Raw genomic sequence first — 17,703 nt, 5'->3', positions numbered from 1 at the left:
ACCACCCTGGTTACTTGCCAAGGAGTACTTTATTTTTCCACTAGGAAGAAGAAAATCAGCTTGTATTTTTCTTGCTAGAGCCTTCTGCATTTTAATTCTGGACTCTGAATGAACATCAGAGAGGCTTTATGATGTTTCGCACAAAAGTGCCTGTGTTCATAGTTTTACTCAAGGCACCCAAAATAGCATGCAGTAAGCAGTGTCATACTGTGAGTTTCCAAAAGTAAAAAGCAGAACTGACTTATACTGGCAGGAAGCTGTAAGTCCTAGAGCTTTCTGAGGATCTGTGGAGTAAAACAGAACTGCTTACTTCTCTACATCCCATGTTTCATGCAACTTTTGCAATATCCATTCCTTCATGCCTAGAAGGCCCATCAGTCACACAGGTAAGAGATCTCTATTTTTTTTATTTTTATTATTTTTTATATTCTAAAATCAAACTTAAAACATTTATCCGAGTGCATCCAGTGCAAAAGCCACAAAAGGCAGTGACAAACCCAGAAGTCGGTTAAAACATTTAGAAAGAGAATCTGCTTTGTTGTTTAGTCAGTCAACTGTCTAACTTCTATATCTATGAAATTTCAAATTTCTAAATTGTATTTACTGGAGGGAATACTCACTATGCTTGTTTTGTGTTCAACTTGAACACTAAAATCTTCATGCTGACTTTCAATCCATTTTTGCAAGACCCCCAGCTCTGTCACAATACTTGTGATTGCTTCAGCTTCACTTATGCAAGTGATTGTCATGAATGTGTGCTTACAATTCCTGAGGGTGACATCAAAAGTGAAAATTTTCTTGTTTTAAAGGAACAGTCGGAAATATTCCCTGTCTTGTTACTCTTTACTGTAACAGAAATCATATCTTTTCTTATTTTCATTCACATTTCTATTCCCATTTCTCTTTATAATCCCCCAACTAGTAACTGCATGCAGTCTTTCAGACCACAGAAAATGCGTGCCTCTATTTTTGTCAGGTCTCAAGTGTGAAATGGCAATTTCTTAATAAATGAGTTTTCAAAGAACATTGAACTATATACACTGAGAAATTATTTGTATTGCATGTTTCTTTTGTAACACTTCTATTAGAAGGTATAGATACAATCTATTTTTTAAGCTCAGATTCTTCAAGTAGACTGTAGCCAAAAAACATCCAGTAGAATATAGCCCAGAGATATTTAATAGTTGTTGGTTGTTATTAAAATACTGTCTGTCAACTCGCTGGTTTCTGCAAATTGTTTTGCTATGAAACTGGTGGGAATTACACAGTTTTGGATTATAAAATTGTTTTTTAATAGACTGTTACTTAGAATCACTTGTGCTTGCAAAAGTGCTCCAGATAAACTATTTTTATTTTACACCTGGATAAATTCACACTAAGGTGCAAAAATTTATCTGTGCACTCATTTTTAGGAGTTATAAAGATACATTTCAATGTTCAACATTTTTCTGTTGGAAGTGTTGAACCAAGCACTTACATAAAATGAATATAGGCCTGTAAGTAGAGTTCAGACTTTCTGCATTTTTACAGAATAAAAAATGCATCAGTGAAAGAGCTGGAGAAAATCTATTCTTGGAATTATTTTTAGGTAATGGAGAGAGGATGAAAGAGGGCCTTGCTCACAAAATACTCTAAGAAAAGCAGTTTCAAATTAAAGAACAAAGTCACAAATCTACTATGAAAAGCTACACGTATTTAGAAGTAAAATGTAACTACTTTTACCTAGTGTAAGGTAATTTATGAAATTATAATGCACACTACATTCAAAACTGAAAAATGTATAGTATCTTAACAATGAAGTCTATATACTTCTTTCATGTTTCAGAATATTTTACAATTACTGATATGAAGTAATTTTCAGACAATATCAGCACAATTTGATATTGAAATAAGAAAACAATGTTGTATGCTATACAGGCATATTTTAATGATGTCTGTGGTTTAAGCTGCTTGTTGCTTTTCATCATTACTGTTGGTTCATTTGCTTTGATACTTTATGATTCTTTTGGGTGAAATTTCTATTGTGTAGCCTTTGCATCGTGTCTTCTCAAAATATACTTGGAATCTTGTTTAGTTAATCAGGAAGATTTGGGTATTTCTTAAATGAGCTTAATTTGTACAGTAATTGTGCCAACAGATCTAAAAACACAATAGATAATACTGAATTAAAATATTACATCCTTTTTAGGTGAAAACCATTATTTTACTTTTACTTTGTAAGCCATACAAAGTTTTGGTTTCTACCACAGGCATTAGAGATAGGTTCCACCACAGTCCCTTAACTTATTTCTATTTCAACTGTGTTCCGACCCCTTTGATGCTAAAGGGAGTGATGTGTAACATGTTTTTCTTATCTGTCCTTCCAATTTTCTTTATCCAACAATGTATTTGTTTCTGAAAATGGATAAATTAAAAGGCCAGAGTGTGTCTATGGTCATCTCGGCTATCCTGGTTTTCCTGGATCCATTGCGGACCCTGTTAAGCAGACCGTGCATACCTCCATTACAAAGGAAGTTGATGTGGATCAAGGCCACATGAGACAGACCAGGGGCCATAATTCTTCTTTGGATACACAAGTCAAGGTCTCTTCTTCGCTTGTGCATTGCCCTGAGCACAAAAGAAATTGCAGTTGCTGCTGCTAACAAGATGTAGCTCTTAACAATATTTGCAAAAGAACATTTCTCCCAGGCTTTCTATTAGGGACACAAACATAGTGAAATCCTTGTCAGTGGAAGGTGGTATTAAATTAGAATCTATCAATCTCAGGCCACTGACCTAACTGTTAAAGCAAACTCCTTTTGAGACAACAGAATTAAGGAAAAAGGGATATTTAATTACCATAAAAGTAGAAAAAAAGAGAGTAAAACCTCAGTAAAAGACTTTGTATCTGCAAATACAGTACTTGAAATAAAAATATGATACCTGAAGATTGCTAAGAGTATTTTGAGGGAGAACTATGCCACATGTATTCTGATACAATGTTAAGTTTATGGAGGGAAAACTCTTCTTTGCATTGGCACTGTATATACATATTTTATAACTAGTGAATGACAGCTGTTGCAACCTCAAAATTGTTAGCTAAACATTAGAGGAAGTGTAAGATGTTATTTAACATTTTACTTTCTACACATAATTTTGACACCTTGGAAGTCAAAAGACATCCTAGTAGAGTAAATTATAAAATATAAGTAACAAAAGAATAACTGAATTGTGTGACTGAATACTATCTTTATGTATTTAATGTGATTAAAATCTAACCAAGTCTGGAAAACACATCTGCAAAATTTCTCAGCATTTTACAGATCTTTTAGACAGTGTTAAATAAAACATAAAATTAAAGTTCTTAAAGTTTTATTTTGCTTAAACAAAATCTGTTTAAGACTGGGTTTACAAGCATATTAAACAATAATAGTTATTACTATTATATTAAAAAATATTTCAAATGCTCTGTGCTCATTGTCATGCCGCATAAAGAAGGTTTGAGGCTTTTCATTGTTAGCATTTGGATGGTGTAATCAAAATTATTAGTTTTCTTTAACTACTAAGATTACAAAAATTAAAAGTGTTTGAAAGAGACAATGCTTGTCAAATGGTAAAGGCACTGTGGTTACACACTCCTTTCCTTGTAGAGAACCTTTTCAGAATGTTGAATAGGATACCTAGGGTATACAGAGAATATTAAACTCCTGTGATTCATAAATTTAGGCAGGATAATGCAATCTGTCAAAACTGCTTAGGAAAAAAGAGGATCAGAAAGCTTTGAAAATAAAGTTATATTTATTTACCATCTCTTTAACAATTTTAAATTGTTAAATGAGATCTATATATCCCAAGCAGAATTGATCAGGAGATGGAACAAAGATCTATAGATGATCTTGCTTTGCAAAGAGATTTTGATTCACTGGATGCGGTCACAAGTGAACAGAACTCACTCCCTTGGAGTTGTATCCACTGCATGGGTAAGACTGAACATGGGATCCAAAACCAAAACAGATATGACTCCTTGTTAAATCATTTTTCTGTGATTTTCTGAGGATTTGAAGCACTCTGAAAATTTCAAGAAATCTGACAACAAACTTCATAAACAAAATCATAACACACCAGCTTGAAAGAATTTGTATCACCCAAAATACTCTCAATCTGAATCTTTTTTAGACATTTACTGAAAATAGCCATAAAACACACATGCTGTTACACAAGCCCATGCTCTGAGTTACATGTTGACATCAGCTCATACATGCAAACTGGTCTAGAAGCTCCCTAGTGCCTTGATGTGTTGTCATGTATTTTTGAGGACATGGAAACAAACAAAAGTTAAGAGCAGTCCTAACTTTGCTTGACTTTTGCCCTTTTATCCATGACATTTGAAGCAATATGAAATGAGATTTTTTTTCTTTTCTAAAAGGAGTGAATTCTTTCTCTCTTTCATACTTTGGGTGAAAAACACAAAAAGAGGTCATTGTCCAAGGGTCGATGAGCCATAACAATTTGTCACACTCAAGAAGTCATTTCCAGACACTTCAGCATCCCATGGATCCTGCAGAAAAAATCAGGAATATAAAGGAGAGGAGGGCATGTGCCAACATGATGCAAACTATAAGCCTTCCATCTTCGCGAACAAATTAGAAAACAGTGCTCCTTTCACTTACTGTGAACTGTGCCCAGTTCAACAGCTGATTTCTCACTCTCTTCATGAGATGCAGATAGTTGTTGGGGAACATTAAGGGCACTGCTGGTGCTGTTTTTATGTACCACTGTGATGTATATTGACTAGGCCAAAATTTACCCTTAACAATAATTCCCAGTAGTAGAAGAGCTAGAATGATTTATGCTACTTTATATCTCATGAGATACTCCTGGAAAATAAAAAGATGTTTCCAGACAAATTAAGATGACAACTAGTCTTACAGAACGAAAATGTGGTAAGTGTATTGGTTTTCCCCTAACATCAAATTTAACACATAAATTGAATTGGTTTCAAATGCCAGGTTATTAGATAGCTGACATACATGGCTATTTCCATAAAAGACTAACCCAGAAAATATATAAATAGCATTTGGAAATGTCACAGAGAGATAAACTGTGATGATTGCTTGGCTTTTCATATGCACTCTTTCAGGGGTGTGCAAATGTTACAAAATTAGACCAATTTTCTGGTGCCTCACATGTCATTTCCTTGTATTCAATTCTTTATCTCACCTATTTTGTTAAGCGATCATATTATGGAAAAAGTTTTTTCCACTTAAAGATAACAAGAAAACAGAGCCTGGACACAAAGACTGCCACAGCATAAGGCAAATTTGACAGTGTGCAGAATAAATGGGCCTAGTTACATTGAGCCTGAACATTTTAATCAGGGCTATATGAGATTTTATGTGTGACACTATGCCCCTGGCCTGCAGCCTGCATCAGTGGCAGTGACACTGCCCTGCAGGAGGAAGTTCAGACAGATCAACAGAGCAGTCTGCACCACATGGTGCACAATATTGGATGGGTGTCTCTGATTCCCTCTTTGAGTTCTCCCACATGTACACAAAGAGTTCTCCTCGCATACTCTGGGCTCCCTCCCCCATGTAACTCTCTGAGCAACCCCTGCCCCAGCGACTATTGGTCCCAGTGGTGGATATCTGGCAGGGATCCCCCGTTCAAACACTCAGCACTCTGCACCAGCCCATGACTGTGGCTCTAGCTGGGCTTTTTTGGAGCTTTTCTCTTCTGCTGGCAGCTCCTGCGCAGCTGCACCACAAGCTGCTTACAATGGGAACCCAAGACACTCTCAGGTGACAGTCCCAGACTGGACCATGAAGCATCCTCACTTGATAGGCAGAGCTAGTTAGTTCCACCACCACCATTTGAAGGACCCAGACTGAGTCCTTCAGATGTAACTGAGTGCTCTTAGCAACCCATCACTAACAAAAAACCCAAGTTTCTAATACACCAAGTCCTTAAAGATCAAACTGAAGAATTAATTAACCTAACCACCCAAATAATTAAGTATTAAAAAAAGAGAAAGTATTCTCAGTAGATAATATTGCTTATTTTCCCCAAAATGAAATGATTCTATGAGAAGAGAAGAAAATTTAAAGCAAGAACTTACTCCCAAATGTAGTGTCTACAAGCACGGTATTGTTGCACACATGAAACATTCAAAAAAACTCTGAAATATAAATTTATATTCACATTTGCCATCTATATTACACAAACTGCAAAAATAAATAATTCAGAGAAGTGAATAACTGTTAAGTTGTCATAAATAATGTATTTTTTGCTTTTTTCTCCATTGAGTTTTGTAGTGTAGTTTGCCTGTTTATTCCTCTTTTCTTTATTTTTTTTTTCCCTGATAGATAGCCTCTTCAGAATAATAGCTGATTTCCAAGTGGAGAAATACTGCTTAAGTCTGAGCTACTACAATCTGATTCAGCCCATTTTGTTTCAAATGAAAACTAGACAGCACAGCAAAAACTGTTGCATCATAAAAATGATAGAGTGTATTCCTGAGTATTACTAATCATAAATGTCAAAGGAAGTAAAAAGCACACTATTTCAGTAGGATATCTGAAGGTAAACTCTCTTGGAACAATTTCAGTGGCCTTCCACTGGCAGTAGCTTTAGATTTCTAGGAATTCATAATTGTTGCCCGTAGACTTTATTTTTTTATGTCTGGCTATGTCAGAGCAATGCTCACTATACCCAAACCAAGGAAATGAGGTGATCCTATGGGCAGATATAGCAGAACCTATTGGAGAATGAATTAATATCAGTGAAAGACTGAATTCATATTTACCTCTAATGCATGGAAAATGAGATAATTTAAATGTATGTGTGACAAAATCACTATAAAGTGATGTAATAAAACTTTGTTCTGTTTTGATGTTTTCTCATATCCAAAAGAGATATGTTTGTTTTTTTTTTCTTTCTTCATGACATAGTGGTTAGGATTTATATGTTAGTATGATACCATAATACTCTGATCATATTGATCATAAATCTTAGTAATCATATAGAGTAAAAACTTTCTGGAAATCAGCTGCATTAAACAGGAATTAAAATATGTGAGAAAAAGTTTTTTGAAGTTTTTTGTTTATTTTTTTTTTAATTACTCTGGGAAAAAAGAAGAAATATCAACTTCTTTGGATAACATGATTCCTTTCTTTCAATCTAGAAAAAAAACTGTTTAAATAAAAAGGGCTTATATTACATTATAATTCAAAGTAGTTTGTACCAAGATGATAAATAGCATATTTGTTAAGATTTTTAAACATTATTTTAAACTAGTTAATCTATGAAACAGCTTTGTTCTGGTCTAATTTCCCTTACTGTAATCATCTTTTGCTACCTGAAATGAAAACATTCTTAATAGAGGAAAATGTGACCTACCTGTAGACGTCTTTATGTAATTTATTACCTTAGGTTAATTGCCAAGATTCTCTCTGGACAGAAAGGTGGTCTTGTAGACTCCAAATGCTGCTTACCTTTCTTACAATGCTGTAAAGCACAGAAACTTTTTCCATTGACTGTTTAGGGAGGCTGCATAAGACATTGCACTAAGTCTTTAATTTTCAGGTGTTTAAATTAATAAACGACATTTCAAGAAAGCATGGGAGCCTCAGGCTCTGTATTATTAAAAAGCAAAAATGTTTTCCATGCCATAAAAAGTAAACACTCACATTGAAAAGACTAGATAAACTCTTAGGTTATTACCAGGCCTATAATATCTATAAGTTCACAATAAACATTGCACTATTTCATCTTGTAGTCACTATTTTTCAATAAAAGAACTTTATCCTATATTATGTTCCATTCTTCTGGTGATAAAATTTATACTTCATTTAGCAGCTGTGTTTAGCAGACAATGATTCTAGGACAAGAAACTATTTACACAAATAATACTAATAAAGGTAAATAATAAAATAATAAAAAGGTAACAAGGAAAGCCAAAAAGAGGGGGGGGAAAAAGCAAAATTAGACATTTTGGCCAAGGCTTGCTAGATCTTGTTAAAATGACAGTGGGTATGAGGAGAAGCATGGGATGTTTTTTACTTGGCAGAAACTGTGAATAAGTTTGATTTAACTGAGGCTGAGAGGCTGCAAATTGATTTCTTGATTCATTTAGGACACAGTCAGGGGCAGCATATAGAAAACCCTGGAGAGAAGAAGACAAGCATTATTGTTTCCTTCCTTAATAGGTGTAAAAGGTTGGAACTCTGTCAAGTGGCAGCAAGTTCATCTGTGCGAAACACCCTGCAAGGTATTTGCCCATCAGACGCATCGATTGCTTGATGCGAGGCTGAACCATGGGTGACAGCCTCAGCAGCCACGGGTGGCTCGCTGCCTCCCAGAGCCGGGGGAAGGAGATAACCGGGGATAACTGGGGATAACCGGGGATAACTGAGATGCTGAGCCAGCCCAGCCCTACTGCCAGTCACACCGCCGAGCTCAGGCGCTCAGCCCACGGCCGCGCAGCTGACAAGCCACAGCGGAGGGGGTTATCAGTCACTGCCTGCTCTGGCTTGCCCAGGGCTGCTTCGTGAACTTAAGAATTAGTTAAAGATTAGTTTGAAATTACTTCACAATTAATGAAAACTCAGTTTTTTTAAAAAAATAAATAATCAAATTTAAATTCATATATTCTCACATCTCTCTCTCAAGGGAGGAAATGAATTCGAAGAAAACAAGTTTTGAAAAACTGAGATGCTAAACTACATGATTTTCACACAGAAAACTCACAATTTTTATTTTTAAATTCAAAGATATTTATAAAAAATGGTCATAAAATACCACTGAAACAATTTTCTCTATTAAAAATATTAATTAATGTATCTGGCACTGAAGACACAAAACCTTAAAGACTTTAGGAGGGCATACCTCAATAGTAATTTTTTTTAGATATTCAGGTCTACCCCAATAGGCAGGTAGTTATTGATATATAATAATAGTTTACTACTATTTACCATTTAAAAAAAACTTACATATATATGTATAAAAGATAAGCAAATCTATAGCATTTCTGTTAAATCACATACAAGCTCCCCAGTTTGCAAATGTAAATTGGAGTTGGTTTTGGTCATTTAAGGGCTACAACCTGCATGTACAGAAATAATCCACCAATGATGCTAATGCTGTGTAAAAAAACATCCCTTCTAGTGTAAGAAGCTATTTTCTACTTTGGACTTCTGACCTACTTTTAAAATTTAGAATATTTCTGTATAGATGTTTATATGTTCATGTTTTGTTTTTCAATAGTCATAACACACTCTAACTCTTCCATTTCTCTAACTGTGATAAAGAAAACAGGTCACAATTATAGCAGGGGAATTTTTTTGCATGGTTTCAGATGGGTTTACCATTTTCTGATCGCAGTATACACAAGAACTCTATATACCTATAGAGTCCAATTTATTCAATTGAATTCAACCTAGCAGTAAACACAACCTATAGAATTCAATTTATTCCATTGAATTCAACCCAGTCAAAAAGCTCTTTCTATAAAGAAAGAGAAAATCAAGAAGGATATTAGTTATCAGATGGATACACGACTTCAAGTTCATCTTATTTTGTGATATTTGTATTTCACTTAGGAAAATGTGCTAAAGCAATAAAAAATATATTACCTTGAAATAATAATTTGCTTTTGGTTCTTTTGATCCCTCTGCTTCTTCAGCAGAAGTAAATCCCATGGTTTTGGTGATATTGTACAGGCATTCTAAAGAGGAATGAGTGTTTGGATTTATATGTAGTGATGTTGGAAGTAGTACTTGGACCTTATATTAGAATGCTCAACAGACTCAACAATGTACAAGAAAAAGTTACATGATAAGAGATTAACCTTAGCCTTCAAAAAAAAGCATCTTTGCTAAGGAGTTGAAACCATAAAACATGCTGTAAGCATGACAGTCACTCTCCTACCTTATCAGGAATTTTCTTCCTTCAAAGCTACTCTCCTATTGTGCAAGTAGTAAATAACCTGGCAAGAAAAAAAAAAAAAAGAAAAAGCTTTTTAGTTTGCTTGCGTTTTTTTTCTTATAGTTTGTTCAACTCAGAACATAATTTTTTCCATTCAAAGAACAAGAGGGGCTGATCGGGGGCAGCAAAAATACCTGGTGTAAGAAGAGAGGGAAAAGGCAGACTACTGGAAACAGTTGTTAAAGTATAAGGTATAAACTAGAAGCTATTCTTTACGAAGATGGCAGAAGAGCAACATAGTCCTCTGATGGGATAAAAAGGGAGCTCTTAAAATTCTTTTATCATTAAGCACAATTCCCCCCCTGAATTCCCAGTATAGAAAAATGTTCTACTGAGAGCCAGTGAAGTGCTCTTCAAGGTGAAGTGCTTTCATTACAGATGAATTATGCACCCTGTGTATTGAATCAGTTGCTGTTTCCACAAAGATTATGAATCCAAATAGACTGTACTGGAAGAATCCTGATAATAGATCATATTTTGCTTTAAAGCTGCCTTTTCACAAAGCCTGCTTGGTCTCTACTTGATCCTAGCTGCAAATAGTTCAGCATCCAGTTTGCTCTTAGCATTTGAAAAAAAAATCAAGTCGTGTGATCCACACATAAGGATGCCCACCCCATTTTTCTCTTTATATGAGCTAGCTGGATTTTTATGAGATATTTTTTCCTTATTCTATTTCACAGAGAAAGATAATCCAATGAAAAATTTTAGATAATGTTATTAACTTGGAGATTTTCAACTTTGAAACAGCTCAGAGTTCAATCATTTGCTCAAGGTAAAATGTTTTGTTCAAGCATATTTCAATTTTAAGCCGTAACACTTCCATATAAACTTATTTTAAATATTGTTGTAATTTAAAATTTTAAATTATTCCTGTATTTTAAATATTTGCATTCTGTAAAAGCCATTGAATATCAAGTGAAGGAAATGGCAAGATGTCCTAAAAGACAAGTTCAGCTGATATAAAATCCTTTATCTATTGCCTGTTCTAGCTGGCGTGTTACCTCTTTTCTCTTGGAGGTTGTGTGTGAATGCTTCATACATTTGTCTCTTTTAGTTTTACCTAATCCTTCTTTACACTGTTTCAGCAACGGGTAGAATCAACACGCTAGATTTATTCATTACTCTACAGAGAAGAGCTTATTTTAATGTTCTACTAAGAAAACTTGAAACTCTTGTATTTATTTGTTAGGAAAATGACACTTTCTATCCAGCAGGGATTTTTGGTTTTGTTTTCACATTGCAATGCTGGCTCTCTTAGCATGGATAATGGCCCTGGCCCTTTCCCAAAGAGGAGGATTTCTGTGCTGTGTTTAAGATTTCATAGCACCATGCCAATACCCTGTCCCTGTTTCTGCTCCTTTGATACTGCACAGAGAAGGTGAAATAGTACAATAACATAATCAGCATTAGAGATGTATATTTGGACTCATATTTCAGTTAGGGGCAAGGAGGTCACAAAAGTAATTTGAAGGAAAATGAGAGTGAAAATGTACAGAATTTACTTTCCTGGCTGACAGGAATTGGCAGTAACAGCAAGAACTCAGCACTAAAATATTGTTATTGCCCTTTTGTTTACATGTTTCTCTCTAGCAAAATCGTGAGACCAGGGAGTAATCCCAGTTTATCTCCACTTGAATTTTCAGCCAGTTGTCTAGATACCTTAACCTGGTTTTTGGTGAAACAAAGCCCTAGTGAAATTATGAAGCACTACTAAATGAAGTTTCAACCCAAATTAAGTAAGCATATACCATATTTTGCAAATACCCTCCATTCTTTACACGGTATATATGATGGCCTTTGTGAAAGTAGTGAATTGGAGACTAGGTTCCTGAGCGATCTTCTAATTCTGAGTATCCAGAGGACAGATAATTTCATTAAAATTAATAATTACAGCAGAAGACTGACTAGGCTGCAGCACATACAATACAAAGTTCATATGCTCCCTAGCAGGATTTGAGAGTAAAAAGAAATACCAAAAAATACATGACCAAAAGAAAACCAAACCCCATAGATAGATTTAGATACAGATATAGATACAGATATAGATATAGATATAGATATAGATATAGATATAGATATAGATATAGATATAGATATAGATATAGATGATATAGATATAGATATAGATAGATATAGGAAGTTCAGAATTAGAGGGCATTTTCTAATAAAAAAGTATATTTTCTGTAAAAGACCCCTAAAATCTCAAGACTGTGCTGAATAGGAGGTTGGAAAAAGGAGATGAGAGCAAACCTATCATTAAGGCAACTGCTATGGTATCTCACAGCTCATGAGAACTTCCTGAACAAAGTAAAACTTACCTAAAATCACAAAAAAATTCCCCAACCCTTCTGTTATCACATGGAGCAACAAAGAAATTTATGATAGTGGCACATCTATCTGGTCCCAGTTTTCTTTGATTACATGTAACAATTTCTTTTCCTTTGTCTGAATAGTTTTTCATGTCCTGTTGCCTTCCGTGCCATTTATCTATAGTTTACAACTCATGAGCAGGAAACTACAAAAGGACCCAAAACAGTGGAACGATAGCAGATAGTTGGAATGACACAAAATATAAATACAAATAATAAGTCTGATTGCGTGATAAGCTCCCATCCCAGAAGAAATACAGATGTCAGTCTGCTCTGCAAATTAAATGTGCATGAGAAACTTTCAGGCTCAATTTCTTATTGAAATCTGGAATATAAATTAAAATACAAGAAAAGAATAAAAAAAAGCAACATAAAATACGATAAACCTGTAGCGGTAATTCCCACATGAGCACTTTTGAGATTAAAAACTGATGTCCTCCAGAACTTCATGGAAAAGACCTACAGAATTCATTAATTAAGGGACTTAAATTATATAGAATTTGTTTTCTAAAACACTTGAAGCTATGGTAGATTTCATGATTAAAATGTCCCTATGTATTTACTAGTGCAATTTTCCCAAAGAATGTTTATTGTATTTATATTTACCAATTCTATTTAAGCAAGTTGCAATGCAGCAGGCCTAGTTTATGATTTCAATCTACCCCATTGACAAATGTGGCACAAAGCAGAAGATGTGGGGAAGGAGGGAAAAATTAAACAGACAGAAAAAGAAAACTGTTATTGTTCTGTTAGTGGGTGATCTCCAATCAGTTCTAGGTAAAAGATTTTCAGTTTGTGATCAAGAAGCTGAGAAGTGGGAAATTGTCTGAAATAAGAAAATACATAGTTATTTTCATTATTTTTGTCACATCCATCTTGCAACAATCTGGCCCAAATGTTGATTACACCACACTCTTAATCCAATATTATGTAGTGCCCTTCAGTAAACCTTTCTGCCCATGAAAAAATTATGTGGTTCATAACACATATTTCAGAATGTCTTTTTCAGACTTCTTCAGTTTTGCTGTTCCACATCTTGTTACCTCAGCACTGTTACTGCAAATTATATTTGTGAACTGGGAACAACAACGATTGAAGCCAGCCCCATAGTTTTCACTAGATTGCAAAATTCCAAGTGTACCATCCTCTCTTTCTGTTAAATCCACATGGCTTTTATGGATCTTAACAGTTTGATTTGAAGGATTTTTTCAAAATAAATTCTTAGTGAGTGAATAGCATAATTCAGGCTCTTTTCACATGGAAAGAACTACTATCACCATACTCTGATTTCTCTTCCTTTTCATTCCCCTTGGCTTTTTGATTGACTTACTACTCCACACACAAATACTTTTAAGATATCATGGGGCAATAAAAGCCCATTTTTCACTAACTAAGGAACTGACACTTATTTATTATATATATATAATCCATTGACTTTATAGACCTAAATAATTTAAGCTCATTACTGTCTGCAGGATATGAGTTCTGTCTTATATAAACTAGGGAATTAAGTCTTTGTCCATTGAGTCACTATGGCAACTTCATGGACTTCCCAGTTTCTGTTGGCTTGCAATGAATTAAAGTCAGAAACCCAGACAGACTCCTGAAAGAAGGGGAATTATGTGGATGAAGTTGCTTTTAAAAAATGAGGTATCCATAAAAACCTATTACAGTAATTTCTTTTGTAAGAACTTATTTTGTAGAGCAAATTATGATTTAGTGAATCATGGTATCTCTGTAAGCTCATACATATTTATACATTTATATGCATTGAAATTTTCCAATGGGGTCCAAAGGAACCAAATAAAGCTTCATAGCCTAATGAAGGAAAGGAAAACTCTACAAAGCAGGAATGTTGATGTCTATGTCCAGGGCCAAGAAGTGTCTTGAAAAGTATCCACTCATTAATGAACTCTGAAGTGCTATTTCTTCAATACTAATTTCCACGCACCACTGTGAAGGGATTTACTTTAAAAGAAGGACCCAAAGTCTTGCACATCACTTAAAAAAAAATATATGTGTGCATTCATGAAGAGGCCTCCTATCTCCTATCTTGAGATTTTATTAAAACATAACTTCCCAGAGAAAGTTCCCCCTTGTGTCTCACAAATCTAGTAATTAAAGCAGTAAGAGACGGGCACGACAATCCATGCTTTTTCTTCCTGCTCTTCTCCATGAGTTGCTGCTTGAATTTAAAGAAACACGTAAAAGTTACCAATAAAAATTAGTAAGTGTCATGTCACAAATAGTCCTGGTCATATTTTACCAATTTAACACCATAATTCTCTAATTTTTATAGACAAGTTTCCAAGGTGAAACATTGGTTATTGTATAGTCAATTCTACTTAAGAAAATAAATACTTTATATATACATATATATATATATATATATATATATATAATAGTATGAAATTAATTGTATATAGTCAATTTTACCTGTGATACATTTTTAAATTTCATTTAGTTTGGTTTTGGTGGGTTTCCTTTTTTTTTTGTTTTGTGTTGTTTTTAGTTTTTGGTGGTTTTTTAATGTTTACATTGTTACCTTCTTTAAAAAAAAAAGTCTACATTGTTATCTTGTTTCTTTAGCCAGAAATTTTTCTCAGAAAATTAATGATACCATTAATCATTCTTATCCTGGAGCTGTTAGCCTCTTTAAACATGTATAGTTTTTGAACAAATTGACTATTTGTGACTTAGTTCAACTCCCAAGCCTTCTGCCTCCTGCTTGTCAATACATTTCTTCATGGCTCTTTGAAATCTTCTCATATTACTTCTGCCTTCCAGAAACTCTGCTCCTTTCTTGACTGCACAGCTTCTTAGGTAGTACGTCTTGCGGCACGTCATTATCAAGGGCTCATAACAATAATTTCCATAGTTCTCTTAATAATTTCTCTTACCACTTTTTTTTTCTGGAGACACTACTTTGACCATGCAGTACACCACACTGGTGTCACAGCACCAGCACCACACTTTGTTGGTTTCAATATTCTCTTGAAACAACTGAGAGTGCTTCATACTTAACAGAGTGCTCTGCCGATTTCTCCTAGACATGTGTTTCTTTCATTGAATTTCAACAACTGACAAATATTTCAGATGAAAGGACACAAACCATCCCATAAGTAATATTTCTGAGTAACTTCAATTGATCTATACTGGACATGTCTATAGATTTTAGTTAAGTATGATTTTTAAAGCTGAGGAGAAAACTGAAACATGCAAAGGATTTTCTGCTTTTTAACAAAGCCCTACTCAACAGAACTGTGTACTGACCAGGAGGGAAGTTGTCCTCTGAATGTCTCCTGTGGACTGAAAATCCCCCAGCTCAGCACACTTGGTGCCCCTTTCTGATCCAGGCCTTACTTCATGTATAGCTCCTTTCTTTCCTAATGAAGTCTTGCATTTTAAACATCTGACTCTTCCAGTATCTCACTTCTTGTCACTTACTATTCACTGTGATTCCTACCCTATTAAAATCTTATTAGACAGGGACTACTTTCCTTCTGTTTCTGCCTGTCTCTTCCACTTGTTTTTTGGCTTAAGAAGCTTCTTAAATTGAAAGAAAAAGTAGGTGATGAAATGTAAAAAATGTTGAGTCTGATTGTGCATTTCAATACTCTGATAATACATAAAGTCCTGATGATACCTGCTCAGTTGGAGATACAAAAGCTAAAGCTACAAAGAACATAAGAGCTCTTGAAATTGGCAAAATTAACCTCTGAATGACACACAGTGATTTTGGCTCAACAATGTAATTTTTTACAATGGGCTCCTGTGAGGTAAAATATCAAAAGAAATCTGCACGGAGAGGTCTGTTTGAGAGGTAACATTGAACAGAGAAGCAACTGAGGGTCACACAGGTAACAGGGGAAGAATGACACACAAAGATTACAAAGTGGGAAAAAGATGCAATAAATTGTTATTGCAAATGACCTACAGCAATGGGGACAGAACTGACAGGTGAATAGATAATTCATTCATCTGAGGGGCAAACAGGAAACATTTTTATATGAAGAAAAGGAAAAAAAGTGGGGAGGAACATTCAGTGTCTCAGCTTCTCAGAGAGAAAGGAGTTTTCAATGTAGGCTAGAAAGAGGAAATGTTTCAGTATGGTAAAAAATGGCTGAAAAAGGAAATAAATTAGTTGAAAGTCTAAAAAATCAGAACAAAAAATATGGAGAAAAAAAACCCAGTATTTTTCCAGCTTCAGAGGTCTGGGTGTCTGGCTTTCCCCTAGTCCAGAACCTAAGTAATCTTGATAACTAACAATAACAATTAACTGAATTAACATCATCTGAATTTTGGGGGTTACTCTGAAGTCTTTTGCCATATTGAATTTTTAATCCAATTTTCTATGGCTATCATCCCAGATGTTTATCTTTCCCCCTCTGAAACAAGGTAAAATTTGAAAAATGGCCAGAAAGTCAGGACCTGTGATAAAAGTGTGCTGAAAAGGCAGCATGTGTCGGTATTCAAGGCACCAAATTATAGCAGGAATTTTTCAAAGGCTCTTTCCTACATAGATATCTTACAACCCAACAACAGAATGAAACCTGAACAAAGACTTTTCAAAACCAAAATTTCAACACACATTCTAGTGATGTTTATGATTTCCTTATTGGTGGATTTTTAGTGAAAGGGAATTAATAATAATAATATCCAAAGATATCCTACTTTGATTCATTGTAAGGGCTATGTTGAATGACAAAGGAAGTATAAACAGTACTTCACCTCCTCTTTATGGGAAGAGCTACATGTACCAAGTAGCAAGGTAAAAAGAGAAATTGTGTGGGTGAGCATCCAAGTAATGGACAAAAATTATGCTCTGAGATTGACTATGGACAGTGAAGTCCCAGATACTGTGCAACAATGCAAGATTTTATTTTTGCTTAACCTGATAGCATGTCTTTGATGTTATGTCAGAATATAAGGATGTCAGAAAGATCTAAATTCACACATATACTTTAAAAATGGCTTTTAAGTCAAGAATTTTTGGAGAATGTAATTTCAATAGCTAGAAACTTCCTTCCATATTCATGATTTTCTTTATTTATGACTCTCATAAAATATTTCATTAAAAAAACCACAGTTTGTAAGTCTCATGGGCTTTTGGATCTTATCTGGAAAATTTTATTCCACATCTCAAAACATAACAGAAAAGAAAAGAAATAATTTTTGAAAAAATTTGATATGAAATTGATTGTAAAACACCCTTTGTGTTGCCTGGATGACCTAATGTTCTGCTCCTCTACTGCTCTGAATAGCTCAGTGCCTGAAAATTCTTAGAATGTTTAATTGAATCAAATAAGAACCTAACTGAATTGAAATCTTTTTGATGTATGAGAGGTTAGAAAAGGAAAAAATACATTCT

General features: G+C 34.5%; 1 protein-coding gene across 1 annotated transcript in view; it reads left to right on the top strand.

The window, feature by feature from the left end:
- Nucleotides 1-239: 239 nt before the first annotated feature.
- Nucleotides 240-17,703, top strand: part of LOC102110121 (cadherin-19) — a 69,364-nt gene continuing 51,900 nt past the window's right edge. The window contains exon 1 of the mRNA XM_005517447.3: nt 240-386. The gene's annotated coding sequence lies outside the window, so the exon portion shown is untranslated. The remainder of the gene's footprint in view (nt 387-17,703) is intronic.

Source organism: Pseudopodoces humilis, chromosome 1, assembly GCF_049639895.1.
Source record: "Pseudopodoces humilis isolate 2021_Gansu_Grassland_sample_001 chromosome 1, ASM4963989v1, whole genome shotgun sequence".
Taxonomy (NCBI): Eukaryota; Metazoa; Chordata; class Aves; order Passeriformes; family Paridae; genus Pseudopodoces; species Pseudopodoces humilis.
The sequence above is the reverse complement of the archived record's forward strand: the minus strand, read 5'-3'. Positions and strand labels throughout refer to the sequence as shown.